Below are 18,856 nucleotides of genomic sequence, written 5' to 3'. Positions count from 1 at the left end.
GTTGCAGTGAGCTGAGATTGTGACACTGCACTCCAGCCTGGGCTACAGAGTGAGATTCTGTCTCAAAAAAAAGAAAAGTTCCAGCCGCGGTGGCTCATGCCTGTAATCCCAGCACTTTGGAAGACCGAGGAGGGTGGATCACTTGAGGTCAGGAATTCGAGACCAGCCTGGCTAACATGGTGAAAACCCATCTCTACTAAAATACAAAAATCAGCCGGGCATGGTGGCATGCGCCTGTAATCCCAGCTCCTCAGGAGGCTGAGGCAGGAGAGTCACTTGAACCTGGGAGGCAGAGGTTGCAGTGAGCCAAGATCACACCACTGCACTCCAGCCTGGGCGAGACTCCATCTCAAAAAAAAAAGGTTTGAGAAACATTGGTCTAGAGGAGTTAAAAAGTCTTCTTGAAGGAGATGACACTCAAGTTTTGTATGAGGAGGAGGAGGAAGAGCAGTTGGGTGGGGTGGGACTGACTGTAGACAGAGGACTCAAGGAGGGAGAAGAGCTTGGGTGAAGGCATAGTAGAGAGAAATATCATGATACACTGGAAAACTACACAGAACATATCTAAATTCTTCGTAACATTTAGACATCTAAAATATTAATTATGGTGATTACAATATTCTACAGTAAAAATCAGGAGCTAAAACTGCCTGTAGTCCTCTTCCTGGGGACAAATTTTAATTGTTTTTCATCTTCAGCTTCCCACATGGGATAAAATTTCAAATTTATAAAATAAAAATAAAATAAGGAAAAATATGTATAATTATATATATAGATGTTCACTGAAGACAATCTCAGAAACAGCAATCTATTCAATCATAGAGAAGTGATTAAGTACAGTAATCATATATTCATTCCATGAGGTTATTTTCTGAAATGGTCATACTTCACAACGTCGGTCTCTATTCTCTTACCTTGCTTTGTTTTTCTTGATAATACCTGACATTTTACTATGTATGAATTGTTCATTGCATGTCTCTTCTACTGGAATTAAGCTTACAGGGTAAGGGACTTCTCTTATTCACTACTAGCAATCCTCAGCATCTAAAATAGTCTAAGCTGGGCACAGTGGCTCACACCAGTAATCCCAGCTACTCAGGAGACTGAAGGAGGAGAATCTCGTGAGCCCAGGAGTTCGAGGCTGCAGTGAACAATGATCTTGCACTCCAGCCTGGGCAACAGAGTGAGATTCTCTCTCCAAAAAAAAAAAAAAAAAAAAAGAGGCCGGGCACAGTGACTCACGCCTATAATCCCAGCACTTTAGGAGGCCACGCCAGAAGGAGAGCTTGAGTCCAGGAATTGGAGACCAGCCTGGGAGACCGTGTCTCTATAAATAATAATAATAAAAAAAAAAACTAGTGGAGCGTGGTGGCACATGCTTGTGGTCCCAGCCACTCTGGAGGCTGAAACAGGTGGATTGTTTGAGCCCTAGAGTTTGAACCTGAGAGATTGAGGCTACAGTGAGCCATGATCACTCCACTGCACTCCAGCCTGGGCAACAGAGAGAGACCCTGTCTCTTTATTTTATTTTTTCTGTTAATGATGAGCTTCTATAGACCCTGTCTCAAAAAAAAAAAAAAAAAAAAAGTCTAGCACATTGTAGGAAGTGTACAGTTGTTGGCTATGTGCATGAATGAAATATAAAACTTTGTTGGGATATAATATTTAGTTAAAATACAGAAAATACAATGAAATGTGTTCTCTCATTAAAACAATGAAAAAATGACATGTTGACAGAGACTCGAATTTTGGAACTTGGAGACAATGGTCACTAAGGTAATACAGAAAAATCAAAATGGTTCACTAGGAGAGGATTTTCAGCAATGTTCTTCTCTCTCTTTCTCGTTAATATTATTGTTTCAAAACTGTGCAATGAAAAAATTAGAAAAATGAGGGCAAAGTTATGGACAGAATATTATGTTTGTCAAGCTTATTTTTGACAAATGGAGCCCTGTATTCCAAGATGGGAAGGGACAGTCCTTGGAGCTTTCAGAGAAAGTAAAGTACAGAGAAGCAGAATGATTTGCTTAGTGTTTGAACAATAGGTAACAGAACACTGGGCAACTTCTGTATTTTTTGTAGAGACAGGGTTTTGCCATGTTAGCCAGGCTGGTCTCAAACTCCTGAGCTCAAGTGATCTGGCTGCCTCGGCCTCCCAAAGTGCTGGGATTACAGGCATTAGCCACCACACCCAGTGTTCTTCATCTTTTAAAACTCAACACTATAGTCATTTCTCTGGGAAGCCCACCCTGATCCTCCCCTTTCCCCACTATAGATATTTTCTAGTCCTGTGTTCTGCCAGCATTTGGTACACCTCTCTATTAGCATCTAGCATTATCTTTGAAGATATCTACTCACCTTATTAGACTGGGGCTATCCCAGCTAGTTATCCTTTCCTCTTGAATCTGAGTAGACTCTGTAACTGCTTTAATGAATAAAATATGGTAGAAATAATGCTGTTTCAGTTTCCAAGCCCAGATCTTAAAAGACTAAAAGCTTCCACGTCCTATTTCCTGGAACCCTGCTTCTTGAGGTCCTTAGGTGTCAAGTAAGATATCTGACATTTCTTTTGGAGAGACCGCATAGATAGGCATTGAGACTAGAAGGACCTGGCTGAGCCTAGCCTTTATGAGAGGGTGAAGGGCCCTGCTGAGTCAGCCTTTCAATTGTCTTTGCCAATATGTCAATCATGGAAGTGGAGCAGTCTTGGAACCTCCGGACTGTCCCAACTGCTAGCCAAATACCATCAACTGACCCCTGTTAATTCCTGGTGGGGCAGAAGAATCGGCAATCCAAGCCTCACCCCTAATATTGGCCCACAGAATCAAGAGAAATAATGCATTTTTTTTTAAAAAAGCAGCTAAGTTTGGGAATAGTTTGTTATACAACAACTGATAACTGGAACAGAATTTAATACCTGGAAATGGGGTGCTTCTATAACTATAACCACCCAATGGGTTTACCTTGCCTACTGCGTAAACAGAGCCAATTTATCAAGACAGGGGAACTGCAATAGAGAAAGAGTAATTCACACAGAGTCGGCTGTGCAGAAGACTGGAGTTTTATTATTACTCAAATCAGTCTCCCTAGGCATTCAGGGATCGGTTTTTAAGAACAACTTGGTGGCTGGGGGGCAACTAGTGAGCCGGGAGTGCTGATTGGTTTGGTCAGAGATGAAATCATAGGGAGTAAAGCTGTCTTCTTGAGCTGAGTCAGTTCCTGGGTAGGGGCCACAAGATCAGATCAGCCATTTTATCGATCCAGGTGGTGTCAGCTGATCCATCAAGTGCAGGGTCTGCAAAATATCTCAAGCACTGATCTTAGGAACAGTTTAGGGAGGGTCAGAATCTTGTAGCCTCCAGCTACAGGACTCCAAAACCATAATTTCTCATCTTGTGGTTAATCTGTTAGTCTTACAAAGGCATTCTAGTCCCCAGACAAGAAGGAGGTTTGTTTTGGGAAAGGGCTGTTATCATCTTCGTTTTAAACTGTAAACTATGGTCAGGCACAGTGGCTTATGCCTGTAATCCCAGCACTTTGGGAGGCTGAGGTGGGTGGATTACTTGAGGTCAGGAGTTTGAGACCAGCCTGGCCAACATGGTGAAACCCCGCCTCTACTAAAAATACAAAAATTAGCCAGGCATGGTGGCGGGCAGCTGTAATCCCAGCTACTTGGGAGGCTAAGGCAGGGAGAATTGCTTGAACCTTGGAGGCAAAGGTTGCAGTGACGTGAGACTGCGCCACTGCACTCCAGCCTGAGTGACAGAGCGAGACTCTGTCTCAAACAGAACAAAACTATAAACTAAGTTGCTCCCAAAGTTAGTTCAGCCTATGCCCAGGAATGAATAACTTGGAGATCTGATCTAACGAACTCCATCTTGCTTAAAGGTTAGAAGCAAGGTGGAGTTGGTTAGGTCAGATCTCCTTCAATGTCTCAGTTACAATTTTGCAATGGCGGCTTCATAACAACCCAAAATATATGACATTGGCTTTGGGACTGAGCAATGGGTGGAGATTTGAAGGGTCTCGAGGAGTCTATTACTGCATGCTGGAAAGGCCTAGAGGATATTGTTGGTGAGGACTTGTTACTGGAAGCTGGAGGAAAGTTTGGCAACGCTGTCCCTTGAGGTAACATGGAAAATAGAAAGGTACCTAATGAAATTATGGATCTGGCTGGGGAGGTTCCAGGCAGAAAGTACAGTGTCAGCTATCTCTTCCTAGTTGGCTATGATGAGATATGAGAAGGACCCAGGGTAGTATTTCCAGTTCGAATAAGAATCTCAAAGGAGCTGGGCACGGTGGCCACCTGTAATCCTAGCACTTTGGGAGGCTGAGGCAGGTGGATCACCTGAGGCCAGGAGTTTGAGACCAACCTGGGCAACCTGATGAAACCCGTCCCTACTAAAATACAAAAAATTAGCCGGGTGTGGTGGTGTGCGCCTGTAGTCCCAGTGACCCAGGAGGCTGAGGTATGAGAATTGCTTGAACCCTGGTGTCGGAGGTTACAGTGAGCCGAGGTTGCGCTACTGCACTCCAGCCTGGATGACAGATTGAGATGTTCTGTCTTAGAAGAAAAAAAAAAAAAAAAAAAAAAAAGGGAAGAAATGGCCTTCGGGTAACAATTAAGACCATGGTGTTGCCAGTAAAATGATATCACAGGGCAGAGACAAGTCAAGCACACAATGTAAAACCTTTTGTTAAGAGATCAGAAAAATTTAAGGCAGTGTCTCATAGATACTTTCAAAATCATTTCCAAGGAAAAAATTCTAAGGAACTTAATTTTGTGCCTTATAGACCTTCTGTGCTAAACAATTGAGTTTCTCAGTCTTACTGCTGTGGTGCCACAGCAGCTTTACAGGAGGCCCAAGGTAGAGAAAGGCTATTTGAAAGAGATTTGTGGGTGTGGTGCTTTGCTAATGGAGTGAAGTATAACTTGACATATGGGAAACTCCCCAAATTTTAGAAAGATTACATTAGCTTGGCCTGAAACCTACTGAGAAAGTACAAAATGAAGAGGTCTTTAGATCCCCTCTTTTCCCCCGCCCCGCCTGGTAGGGCAGAAAGCAGACTAAGAAAACTGCTCAGCTACAAAAATGGGCTATTTCTTATGGAAAAGGAAGGATGACTCAGAGGGCAGAATCAAAATTCACAGAGAATCATCTGTAGGGAGCAGAACTGGCAAAATATGCCTAGCTGGATTTCAGAATTTCTATGCGTCAGTGACTGCTATGTGCTTTTGTTTCCCACCACCACCTCTTTTGTTTATTGTTTTTGTTTTTTGAGACAGGGTCTTGCTCTGTCACCTAGTCTGGGGCACAGTGGCACAGTCACAACCCACTAGAGCCTTGATTTCCTGGGCTTAAGCGATCCTCCTGCTGTGCACCCCACCTCCACCCCAAGTAGCTGGGACCACAGATACATGACACTATGCCCAGCTAATTTTTTTCTTTTTGTTTTTGAGATGGAGTTTTGCTCTGTCGCCCAGGCTGGAGTGCAGTGGCGCAATCTCGGCTCACTGCAACCTCCACCTCCCGGGTTCAAGGGATTATCCTGCCTCAGCCTCTCGAGTAGCTGGAACTACAAGTGCATGCCACCACTCCCGGCTAATTTTTTGTATTTTTGGTAGAGACGGGGTTTCACTGTGTTAGCCAGGATGGTCTCCATCTCCTGACCTCGTGATCCGCCCGCCTCAGCCTCCCAAAGTGCTAGGATTACAGGCATGAGCCACTGAGCCCGGCCTAATTTTTTTTTTTTGTAGAGATGGAGTCTCCCTATGTTACCTAGGCTGGTCTCAAACTCCTAGGCTCAAGGGATCCTCCCTCCTCAGCCTCCCAAAGTGTTGGGATTACAGGCCGGGTGCGGTGGCTCACGCCTGTAATCCCAGCACTTTGGGAGACTGAGGTGGGTAGATCACCTGAGGTCAGGAGTTCCAGACCAGACTGACCAACATGGCGAAACCCCATCTCTATTAAAAATGCAAAAAATTAGCAGAGCCTGGTGACAGGCATCTGTAATCCCAGCTACTTGGGAGGCTGAGGCAGGAGAATCGCTTGAACCCAGGAGGTGGAGGTTGCAGTGAGCCAAGATCTCACCACTGCACTCCAACCTGGGTGACAGAGAAAGACTCCATTTCAAAAAAAAAAAAAAGTCTTGGGATTACAGGCATGAGCCACCATGCCAGGCTACCACCTCTTTTGAACAGAAGTGTCTATTGCTGTTCTTATGCCTCTGTCACCATTATAGCTGGTTATGTAAGGAGCAGATAGCAAACTTATCTCTTTAGTTCACAAGTCTTCAGGTTGAAAAGAACAACACTTAAGGAGCTACACCCTAGGAACTACATCTGAGGAGCCCACCTCCACATCTGGAACTTATTCAGATAATGAGATCATGGACCTTGATCCTGAGTCTGATGCTGTAATGTGCTGAATTTTGCTGGGTAGGTCCTTTGAAGATGTGAATATATTTTGCATGTGCGAGGAATGTAAATAATTTGTGGCCCGAGGGCCGACTGTTACAGATTAAAGATGGTTGTAAATTCTTTGATACTCTTACCATTGACAGGTGGGTGAGAATATCAAAGAGTGCCTGCTCTTGAGTCTGGGTGGCCTCTGTGATTGCTTTGACCAATAGAATACTGCAGAAGTGACACTGTGCTACCTTCCAAGCCCAGAAAATTTAGACTGGTAACTACTATTTCCTGCCTCTTGGGAACACTGTCTCTTGGAGCCCACCACATACTTGACTGGAGAGATCACATTAAAACTACACAGAGAGATAGAGGGGCCTAAATGAAGCCAGCTTTCCAGCCATTCCTGCCAAGGCTTAAGGAATGTGAGTGAAGGTTCAAGGCATGTGAGTGAATACCATCGAGTGACCCCAATTGACTTCATGTGGAACAGCAGACGTGATCTGCCGAGCCCTGACTGAAGACCTGACCCGCACAATTATGAGCAATAATAAAACGGTTGTTGGTGAAGCCACTAAGCTCTGGAGTAGTTTGTTACACAGCAGTGGATGACGGAAACACTCCATGACTTTGGGTCAGCGTCTCCTCTCTAGGAGTATTTTCCCAACTTCAGCAGTGCTAGGCTGGGTCAGGTGAACTCTAAGGGCCTTTATAGCTCTGATTTTTCGTTTCAGTGAATACTAGTTGAAGTAGGTTGGGCTACTTCTGATGGCATGTAGACATTTGTTGGATGACCAGAGGAACATAGAATTTGTATAATTAGGTACGCAGGCCGGGTGTGGTGGCGCATTCCTGTAATCCCAGCACTTTGGGAGGCTGAGGCAGGTGGACCAGGAATTTGAGACCAGCCTGGACGAGATGGTGAAACCCCATCTCTACAAAATATACAAAAGCTAGCTGGGTGTGGTAGTGTGCATCTATAGTCCCAGCTACTTAGAAGGCTGAGGTGGGAGGATTGCTTGAGACTGGGAGGCAGAGGTTGCAGTGAACCAAGATCAGGCCACTGCACTCCAGCCTGGGTGACAGAATGAGACCCTGTTTCAAAAAAAAAAAAAGTTGCAATAAACATTTAATTAAATTAATTAATTTATTTATTTGAGACAGAGTCTCACTCTGTCATCCAGGCTAGAGTGCAGTGGTGCGATCTCGGCTCACTCCAACCTCTGCCTCCCGGGTTCAAGCCATTCTCCTGCCTCAGCCTCCCAAGTAGCTGGGATTACAGGCGCCCACCACTGTGCCTGGCTAATTTTTGTAGTTTTAGTAGAGATGGGGTTTCACCATCTAGGCCAGGCTGGTCTCGAACTCCTGACCTCGTGATCCACTCGCCTCGGCCTCCCAAAGTGCTGGGATTACAGGCATGAGCCACCATGACTGGCCACAATAAATATTTTAATGAGGATGAAAACGAGCTGAGTAAGTAGAAGTGAAGGGAAGGACACTTTAGGAAGAATGAACAGTACATGCAGACTCAAAAGCCTGGAAAGTTTAGGAAATTGTGATCATTTCAGAACTGTTGAAGTAGCAAGTACAAGAAAGAATGGGGGAGATGACGCTGGAAAGTTAGGCAAGGGCCAGGTTGTGCAGAGACTCCTGTGCCTAGCCAAGTGTTTTAGGTTTTATTTGTAGACCACGAGAGTGCCATTGAACACAAAATTGTGATTAAATTGTCTTATAAGAAAAGTTATATATATATAATATATAAAAAGTTATATATGTGTATAGTTTTTGTTTCTGAGACAGAGTCTCCCACTGTCACCCAGGCTGGAGTGCAGTGGCACAATCTAGGCTCACTGTAACCTCTGCCTCTCTGGTTCAAGCAATTCTCATGCCTCAGCTTCCTGAGCACTGGGACTACAGGTGTGCACCACCATGCTGGGCTACTTTTTGTATTTTTAGTAGAGGTGGGGTTTAACATGTTGACCAGGCCGGTCTTGAACTCTTAGCCTCAAGTGATCTGTCCCCCTTGGCCTCCCAAAGTGCTGGGATAGCAGGTATGAGCCACCATGCCCAGCCATAGTTGTTTTTTTTCTTTTTTTTTTTTTGCTAGTCAAATGAAGCAGCTGGAGTGGAGAAAGAACAAATAAAGCTCTAACTGGTTGTGACATTAGTTGCAAACACCACTGGACTCAGACAGCCAGATAAGTAATCTTATCCCTTTTTTTGTAGATATGGAAAATGAGGCTTTTGCAGGTTTTGTCACCTGTCCAAGATCACATAACTAGTAGGAGCTCCAGACCAGCCTGACCAACATGGCGAAACCCTGTCTCTACTAAAAATACAAAAAATTAGCGGGGCATGGTGACAGGCGCCTGTAATCCCAGCTACTCGGGAGGCTGAGGCAGGAGAATTGCTTGAACCCGGGAGATAGAGGTTGCGGTGAGCTTAAAAAACTTGGCCAGAGGTAGGGTCAGGTGCGGTGACTCACGTCTGTAATCCCAGCACTTTGGGAGGCCAAGACAGGTGGATCACGAGGTCAGCAGATCAAGACGATTCTGGCTAACACGATGAAACCCCATCTCTACTAAAAATATACAAAAAAATTAGCTGGGCCTGGTGGCGGGTGCCTGTAGTCCCAGCTACTCTGGAGGCTGAGGCAGGAGAATGGCGTGAACCTGAGAGGTGGAGCTTGCAGTGAGCCAAGATCGTGCCACTGCACTCCAGCCTGGGAGACAGAGCAAGACTCTGTCTCAAACAAACAAACAAACAAACAAACAAAAACAACAACTTGGCCAGAGGCCGGGCACGGTGGCTCACACCTGCAATCGCAGCACTTTGGGAGGCTGAGGTGGGTGGATTATTTGAGGTCAAGAGTTTGTGACCAGCCTGGCCAACATGGTAAAACCCTGTTTCTACTAATAATACAAAAATTATCTGGGCATGGTGGTAGGTGCCTGTAATCCCAGCTACTGAGGAGGCTGAGGCAGAAGAATCACTTGAACTTGGGAGTCGGAGGTTGCAGTGAGCTGAGATTGCACCTCTGCACTCCAGCCTGGGGTGTGACACAGCGAGACTCCCTCTCAAATTAAAAAAAAAAAAAAAAAAAAACTTGGCCAGGCATGGTGACTCATGCTTGTAATTCCAACACTTTGGGAGGCCAAGACAGGAGGATCACTTGGGGCCAGAAGATTGAGACTAGCCTGGTCAACATAGTGAGACCCTGTCTCTAGAAAAAAAAAAAAAAAAAATCCAGTGTGGTGCATACACCTGCCCAGCAGTTTGGGAGGCTGGGGTAGGAGGATTGCTTGAACCCAGGAGCTTGAGGCCACTGTGAGCTATGATCATGTCACTGCGTTCTAGCCTGGCTGACACAGTGAGACCTTATCTCTAAAAACAAAAACAAACAAACAAACAAACAAAACACCTTGAATAGTAAAAATGACCTCATTTTAAACAAATAATTTTGAACACATTCTATCTTCCAGAAATTGTATGAAGAGATGTGAAAGTAAATGTTGTAAGTAGTATAAACTATGAATGTATTGTGGTAGAAATGATTACATTTCTTTGGAGAAATAAGAAAAGCTTCTCAGGAAATATGACATTTATGTATTATTTCTTTATTCATTATTAATTTATCATTATTTTAAATCAGAGCTAACATTCATTGAGCTCTAATCAGATGCCCAGCATTGTTCTCAGTGTTTCACATGTATTATTTGGTTTATGACCTAAAACTCTAAGAAGTAGTTATTATTATTTCCCACATTATATAAACAAGGAAAATAAAGGAAAGAGAGTTTAGGTAACTTGCTCAAGGTCACCCATTAAGTAATCCTGGATTGGACCCAGGTGGATCAGACATCATGAGTTTAACCATTAGGAGGAACATTTAAACTGGATCTTTTTCTTTTTCTTTTTTTCTCACTCTGAAACTGCAGTAAAATAAACTGAGTCTTTTTTTTTTTTGAGACAGGTCTCACTCTGTCACCCAGACTGAAGTGCAGTGGTGTGATCTCTGCTCACTGCAACCTCCACCTCCCAGGTTCAAGCTATCTCCCCGCCTCGGTCTCCGGAGTAACTGGGACTGCAGGCGCAGGCTACCATGCCTGGCTAATTTTTGTATTAGTGCCCAGCCTAAACTGGGTCTTAAAAAGACAAGACTTGGGCCAGGCACAGTGACTCACTGTAATCCCAACACTTTGAGAGGCTGAGGCTAGCGGATCACTTGAGGGCAAGAGTTCAAGACCAGCCTGGCCAACATGGCGAAACCGTGACTCTGCTAAAAAAAAAAAAACAACAAAAATTAGCCAGGTGTGGTGGCATATACCTGTACTCTCAGCTACTTGGGAGGCTGAGGTGGGAGAATCACTTGAATCTGGGAGGCAGAGGTTCCAGGAAGCCGAGATGGCACCACTGCATTCCATCCTGGGTGACAGAGTGAGACCTGTCTCAAAAAAAAAAAAAAAAAAAAAAGAGAGAGAGAGAGAGAAGACTGGCAGGCCAAAGGGCATTTTAGAGAGAAAAACACATGCAAATATTTGATGACATGAAAGTTCACTGTGTTCTAAGAATAGCATTCAGGGAAACTGAAATTTAGAGAAAGAAGAGAGAGAGAGTGTGTGTGTGTGTGTGTGTGTGTGTGTGTGTTGGGAGGCAGTTTGGGGCCAGTTAATGGAGGACCTTGAATACTAGACAAAGGAGTTTGTACTTGATCCAGTAGGCTGTGAGGAGTCACTGAAGTTGTTTTTCTGTTTTTCTTAATCAAGAAAGTGATATGATTAGCTCTGTGTTTCAGAAACAGCAATCTGGTGGCAAGGGGAAATGGACTAATGGAAGAGACTGGAGGCAGAGAAAAGGTAGTTAAGACTCAGTTGCGATAGTCTAATATTGGGGCCTAAACTAGGATGGTGGCAGTGGGAACCAAGGAATGCATGGCCTAGTGTTCATTTTTGTAGCAAATGTATATTTCTGATAGGACATTCTATTTTGAAAGATTATTCAATGATGGCTGTTTTTTTTTGCTTGGAGAGTCCTGGACTAAAAAGCTGTTTTGTTTGTTTGTTTGTTTGTTTGTTTTTTAATGTGGAGGGTCAGGAACTCTACCTGCAACTCAGTGGTCCTTCTCACGGAGTAAATCAGATACACTGAGGCTTTAGGGGTCAAGAGAAACCTCCTCCTGCCCTCCAAAGGTTCACTGAAGAATCAGCTCACAAAAGGCAGATTAATTGGAGAAAAGGCATACACATTTATTTAATGTGCATACATGGGGAGAATCATAGGGTGATTGGCCATCCCGCAGTGTGATTCAGAAGCTTGTATGCTATTCTGGCAAAACAGGTTGTGAGAGGGAGAAGAGGAATTCCGTTGAGGGCATTACTAGGGAGAATAAATGGATCAGGGAACGGAGATTAACTTGTACATTATCTTGAGAAGGGGTTGCTTCAGGTGTGGTTACAGTCTCGGTCTTATAGGGAAGGGAAGAAAAAATAATTGTTCCTTTTGGAAAGTCTGGATGTTAGGCAGATAGGGACTTTGGGTGAGAGTATATGTGCGTGGTGGGGAAGGTCAGAAAGACCTTGAGGCATCTTCAGCTCAGCATGTCAAAACGCCATATTTTGTGGTATTGGTTTTCTGGCCCCAACATTACCCTCTCTGAAACTTCACTAGAAGTTTCACACACTAAAAACTGCTCATATCAGAATATGGCATCGCAGATGGGCTTTCAAACGGAAGAAAAACAAAGGTTAATGTTTGGTACAATCTATAAACCAGTTTCCTTAGAGTTTGGAGGGCAGTCGGGTGAGTTGTCTGGATGTAAGAGTTGAAGAATCTTCAGTTAAAGTGGAAGTAGATGCTGGCAATCTGACAGGTTTTTCTTGCCTGCAGTTTGTATGTCACTACACATGAGCTTCAGCCTGGAGGGCCTCAGGAAAAAGACAGTATCGATTGTATTGCGTCCAAGTCAGAAAAGTGGAAGAAAAATTTGGAAACGTTAGCATAGGGATTTGTAGCCAGGAAAGAATTTATGATTTCGTCCATATTATAGGCAAGTAACAAAAACTCACTAACAATGAACAGGGCTAGAATAAAATGGTGGGTGGACTATGGTTTCCTTCTAAAATATAATTTTTCTTCTAAAACATAATTTTTCTCTTTCTAGTTTCCCATTTTCAGCAAGGATAAATCATAGCAGGACCAATTAATTTGCAAAATAAGTTTTAGTCTTAATATACTTGGCCTGATTATTTGCATAAAGTGCAGCAAGAATGGTGATTGGCCATATAGGTTCTTTTAAATTGGCTTTGCTAGAACTTTTTTTTTTTTTTTTGAGACAATCTTTCCTGTCACCAGGCTGGAGTGCAGTGGAACGATCTTGGCTCACTGCAACCTCTGCCTACCGGGTTCAAGCGACTCTCCTGCCTCAGCCTCCCAAGTACCTGGAATTACAGGCATGCACAACCACACTCCTAAGTTCTGTATTTTTAGAGACAGGGTTTCACCATGTTGGCCAGGCTGATCTCAAACTCCTAGGCTCACCCACCCTGGCCTCCCAAAGTGCTGGGATTACAGGCGCTAGCCACTGTGCTTAGCTAGAAAGTGACATTCTTTTCTTGCTGCAAGGACAGAAAACTTGTAAAGAAGCTGCACAGACAAGTTACCATGCCAGTCTTTCCAGACGTTTTATTAGCTCTATAAAGTCAACTTCTATTCCTTTAAAATATTTTTTAAATTATTTAAAAAATTATTAGTTTTCTTTTCTTTTCTTTTTGAGATGGAGTCTTGCTCTGTCACCCAGGCTGGAGTGCAGTGGTGCGATTTCAGCTCACTGCAACCTCCACCTCCAGGGTTCAAGCGATTCTCCTGCCTCAGCCTCCAAGCAGCTGGGATTACAGGCGCCTGCCACCACACCTGGCTAATTTTTGTATTTTTAATAGAGACAGGGTTTCACCATGTTGCCCGTACTGGTCTCGCACTCCTGATCTCAAGTGATCTGCCTGCCTTGGCCTCCCAAAGTGCTGGGATTACAGGCATGAGCCACTGCGTCCAGACTTATTTTTCTTTTTGAGATAGGGTCTCACTCTGTCACCCAGGCTGGAGTGCAGTAGCATGATCATGGTTCACTGCAACCTCAAACTCCCAGGCTCAAGTGATCCTCCTACCTCTGCCTCCTGAGTAGCTGGGACCATAGGCATGTACTACCATGCTCGGCTATTTTTTAAAATTTTTTCGTAGAGATGAGATTTCATTTTGTTGCCCAGGCTGGTCTCAAACTCCTGGGCTCCAGTGATAACCCTGTTTGACCTCCTAAAGTGCTGGGATTATAGGTATGAGCCATCATGCCAGCCTAAATTATTTTTTGAGTAGACATGTGGTCTCATTATGTTGCTCAGGCTGGTCTTGAACTCCTGATTTCAAGTGATTGTCCTGCCTCAGACTCCCAAAGGGATTACAGGCATGGGCCCATGCCTGGCCTTAACCTCTATTCCTTAAAGCAGCCTGGGCATATCTGAAAATACGATATTCCTGTCAAAGCCTTGGTAAATCCAGTGTCTCCAATTGTGTCCTATTACAAAATAAAGCAGATTCTATTGAGTTTATGCAAATAACTATATTGCAATAAATTAAGAATACTCATGGCTGGGTGTGGTGGCTCATGCCTATAATCCCAGTACTTTGGGAGGCCGAGGCAGGTAGATCACCTGAGGTTGGGAATTTGAGACCAGCCTGGCCAACATGGTGAAACCCCGTCTCTACTAAAAATACAAAAATTAGCCAGGTATGCTGGCATGTGTCTGTAATCCCAGCTACTCAGGAGGCTGAGGCAGAAGAATCACTTGAACCTGGGAAGTGGAGGTTGCAGTTAGCCAAGATTGTGCCACTGCACGCCAGCCTGGGCAACAAGAGTGAGACTCCATCTCCAAATAAATAAATAAAGAAAAGAATAGTGACAAATAGTTTCCACTTTCTGGAGAAATCTAATAGAAAGATAAATGCTTCAAATTTTTGTTCACAAAAGTATACTTTACCCAATTTATTGTAAGCTATAAATAGCTCAAAAGAAAAAAAAATTCTGACTCCTGGAAAATAAAAGAATCAGCAATGTCTCAAACAAAAAGGTCATTAAAAACATTTTTTTTTTTTGTTTTCTGTCAGTTCAGTCCCATGTAATTAACTCTCGTTCTACTTGATGTTGTGTTAGCAATCCTCATGAACACATCAGTTTTTCTTTCTTTTATTTCTTTTTAAATTTTTAAAATATTTTTATAAAATAGAGATGGGGTTTTGCCATGTTGCCCAGGCTGGCTTGAACTCCTGGACTCAAGTCATCTACCTGCCTCTGCCTCCCAAAGTGCTGGGATTACAGATGTGAGCCACCATGCCTGGCCCACATCAGCTTTTTAATTAGAGTTCTGGAAGTTTTTTGTCCTACTTCAGTGATATGATCTTCAAAGTTATCAGAAGCTTGTATTCAAGAGTACTTCTCAGAGTTCTTTTGATGACTATCCTTGAAGAAGAAGCAAAGTTTGGACTGTAGCTGATTTTAAAACACTTTTGGAAAAGAACCAAAGTAAAGCAATAATTGACTGGGCATGGTGGCTCATGCCTATAATCCCAGCACTTTGGGATGCCAAGGTGGGAGGATCACTTGAGGCCAGGAGTTAGAGACCAGCCTGGCCAACATGGTGAAACACCATCTCTACTAAAAATACAAAAATTGGCCAGATGAGGTGGCTGATGCCTCTAATTCCAACTACTTAGAGCCCGGTGCAGTGGCTCACACCTGTAATCCCAGCACTTTGGGAGGCCAGGGTGGGTGGATTACCTGAGGTCAGGAGTTCGAGCCAACCCTGGCCAGTATGGTGAAGCCTCGTCTCTACTAAAAATACAAAAATTAGCTGGGCGTGGTGGTGGGCACCTGTAATCCCAGCTACTTGGGAGGCCGAGGCAGGAGAATTGCTTGAACCCAGGAGGTGGAGGTTGCAGGTGAGCAAACATTGTGCCATTGCACTCCAGCCTGGGCAGCACAGTAAGATTCCATCTCAAAAAAAAAAAAAAAAACCCAGCTACTTGGGAGGCTGAGGCAGGAGAATTGCTTGAACCCTGGAGGAGTGAGGTTGCAGAGAGCTGAAGTGGCGCCACTGCACTCCAGCCTGGGCAACAGAGTGAAACTCCATCTCCAAAAAAACAAAAACAAAACAAAACAAGAAAAGTAAAACTATAATTGTCTGTGGATGACAAAAGTCTTAGAATAGCTATAGTTAAAGACATGATTAAGAAATTTGGTTATCTTGGCCAGGCATGGTGGCTCACACCTGTAATCCCAGCACTTTGGGAGGCCAAGGCGGGTGGATCACTGGAGGTCAGGAGTTCAAGACCAGACTGGCCAACATGGTAAAACCCCCTCTCTGCTAAAAAAAAAATACAAAAATTAGCCAGGTGTGGTGGCAGGCGCCTATAATCCCAGCTACTCAGGAGACTGAGGCATGGAGAATTGCTTGAACCCAGGAGGCAGAGGTTGCAGTGAGCCGAGATGGTGCCACTGCACTCCAGCCTGGGCAATAGAGCGAGACTCTGTCTCAAAGAAAAAAAAAAAAGAAATTTGGTTATCTCTGTGGCATATAACAATTTAACATGATAATCATAATTATTACTGATTTAAGACATACCAGAATTTTAGGAATCTCATGGAATTTTGGAACATATATTAAAAATGCATTTATATAAATATAACCTGAAGAAAGTTTTTTTTTTTTTTTTTAGGGGCGAGTGGAGTCTTGCCTTCCCCACCAGGCTGGAGTGCAATGGTGTGATCTTGGTTCACTGCAACCTCCGCCTCCCAGGTTCAGATGATTCTCCTGCTTCACCCTCCCAAGTAGCTGGGATTACAGGCGCCCACCACCACACCCAGCTAATTTTTGTACTTTTAGCAGAGATGGGGTTTCACCATGTTGGCCAGGCTGGTCTCGAACTCCTGACTTCGTGATCTGCCCGCCTTGGCCTCTTAAAGGGTTGGGATAACGGGCATGAGCCATGGCGCCCAGCCCTGTTTTGTTTTGTTTTTTTGGTTTGTTTGTTTGTTTTGAGATGTAATCTCGCTCTGTCACCCAGGCTGGAGTGCGATGGCACGATCTTGGCTCACTGCAACCTCCGCCTAGCTGGTTCAAGCAATTCTTCTGCCTCAGCCTCCCAAGTAGCTGGGATTACAGGCACCCGCCACCATTTTTTTTTTTTTTTTTTGGTAATTTTGAGCTAATTTTTGTATTTTTAGTAGCAATGGGGTTTTACCATGTTGGCCAGGCTGGTCTCAATCACCTGACCTCAGGTAATCCACCCACCTTGGCCTCCCAAAGGGCTGGAATAACAGGCGTGAGCCACCGTGCCCGGCCAACCTGAAGAAAGTTAAACACCATTTCATATTTGACAATGCTTCCTGTATGATTTTTACATACCAAATAAGCCTGATATGGACTTCCAGGGCTCTAATATTCCCCAAAATTAGCCTGAGGTCGAAAGTATGAATTTTGAAATTTTGATTTTAAAAAGTTTGTCAAATAGCAAAGGTTTAAGACATTTGCTCAAAATAGGATCACAAGTTACTGTAAAATAATATTGATTCATTTAGCCAAGGTGATAATTCAGGTTTTTTTGGTTTTGTTTTGTTTTGTTTTTTTGAGACAGAGTCTCACTCTGGTGCCCAGGCTGGGGTGCAGTGGCACAATCTCAGCTTACTGCAACCTTCGCCTCCCGAGTTCAAGCGATTCTCCCACCTCAGCCTCCTGAGTAGTTGGGATTACAGGTGTGCACCACCATGCCCAGCTAATGTCTTTGTAGTTTTGTAGAGACAGGGTTTTGCCTTGTTGGCCAGGCTGGTCTCGAACTCCTGACCTCAGGTGATCTGCCCGCCTCGGTCTCCCAAAGTGCTCGGTCAAAGATTTTAAAAAGTGAAAATCTTTACTCTTAGCCATTAGAGGACACATATATCAAAATAACTGGAATACTGTAATGTTTTCCTGGCCTTCACATTTGTGACACTGCACCATCAGCAGTTGTTTGCATTATTTCCACCTCAAAGCCAGGACCCCAGCTGCATTTTAAGAACAGACATATCTCTGAGATTTTAAAATGTCCACGTGTGGCATTATGATATACGTTGGTTTTTGTCTGTGGTCCTGGCTTATAATTCCCATAGCCCCTGTTATAGTCTTTTCTATAATATAATGTTGGGTGTTTCAGGAAACAGAATCTTTCTTTCTTCGCCCTCCTTTCACCTGCCCCTAGACAGGACTCTAATATTCCCCTATGTTTCTGATTGTGGGTCTTAAGACCCTCATTTCAGAGAGGGTCATGTCCCATACTCTGGAGGAAGGAATACTGCACAGAGAGTCCAAGAAGAATCTAAACAGATAGGCCTTGCTGGATTTAGATCATATCCTTTTTGTCCAATCACATTTTGACATGCTTCAGTCATGGACAACTAATGAAGTCTCCATAAAAGGCCCAAAGGACAAGGTTCAGGGAACTTCCAGAGAGCTGAACATGTGGAGGCTGACAGGAAGATGCAGAAGCATTTATCCATGTGCCGGGAGGGTGATCAACACCAACTCCATGGGGACAAAAGCTCCTGTGCTCAGGACCCCTCCAGACCTCACTTTGTGTATGTCTTCATCTGGCTGTTTATTTGTATCCTTTAAAATATCCTTCCTAATAAACCGGTCAATGTGTTTCCCTGAGTTCTGTGAGCCACTCTAGCAAATTAATCAAACCCAAATTGGGGGTTGTGGGAACCCCAACTTGAAACTGGTCAGTCAGAAGTTTCAGAGATCTGGATGTACAACTAGGGGGAAGGAGAGGACAGTTTTGTGGGACTGAGCCCTCGATCTGTGGGACCTGACACTGTATCTGGGTAGACAGTATCTCAGGATACCCAGCTGGTGTCTGCTGTTTGGTGTGTGGGGAAACCCCTCACACATTTTTGGTCACAGAAGTCTTCTATGTTGATAATTATTGTGGTGGTATGAGAGCAGAGGGAAAACGTAGTTTGAGATCATTTTTCCTACATAGCACAGAAGGCCACAAAACTTGGCTCAACTCAAATAAAACTGAACAACAGATGAGATAAATCCCACATAAATCTTGCCTTTTGGCCTTCACAGACTTGGCAAAGGAAACTTGCTGACCCCTGCAAGTCTTTCCACATCAAGTCCATTTGCCTAGGAAGCTCTCCCTGAGAACTTAGAGAGCTAAGCGAAGCTTGTCCTCCTCTAAGATGTAGCTCAGATCCGTCTATCCCAAGCTAAAGCCTTATAGGTCTTCCTTTCTGCTCCTATAGTGCCCCACATATTTCTCTATTACAGCGCTTGTCATCTGTTTAATAATTATTTGATTACTTATTCTCTCCCACCTGTACTGTGAATTATTTAAGGGTAAAGATTTACTTTTGCTCAT

The sequence above is a fragment of the Theropithecus gelada genome, chromosome 1 (genome assembly GCF_003255815.1).
Source record: "Theropithecus gelada isolate Dixy chromosome 1, Tgel_1.0, whole genome shotgun sequence".
NCBI classification, from domain to species: Eukaryota; Metazoa; Chordata; class Mammalia; order Primates; family Cercopithecidae; genus Theropithecus; species Theropithecus gelada.
Note: the sequence above shows the minus strand (reverse complement) of the source record.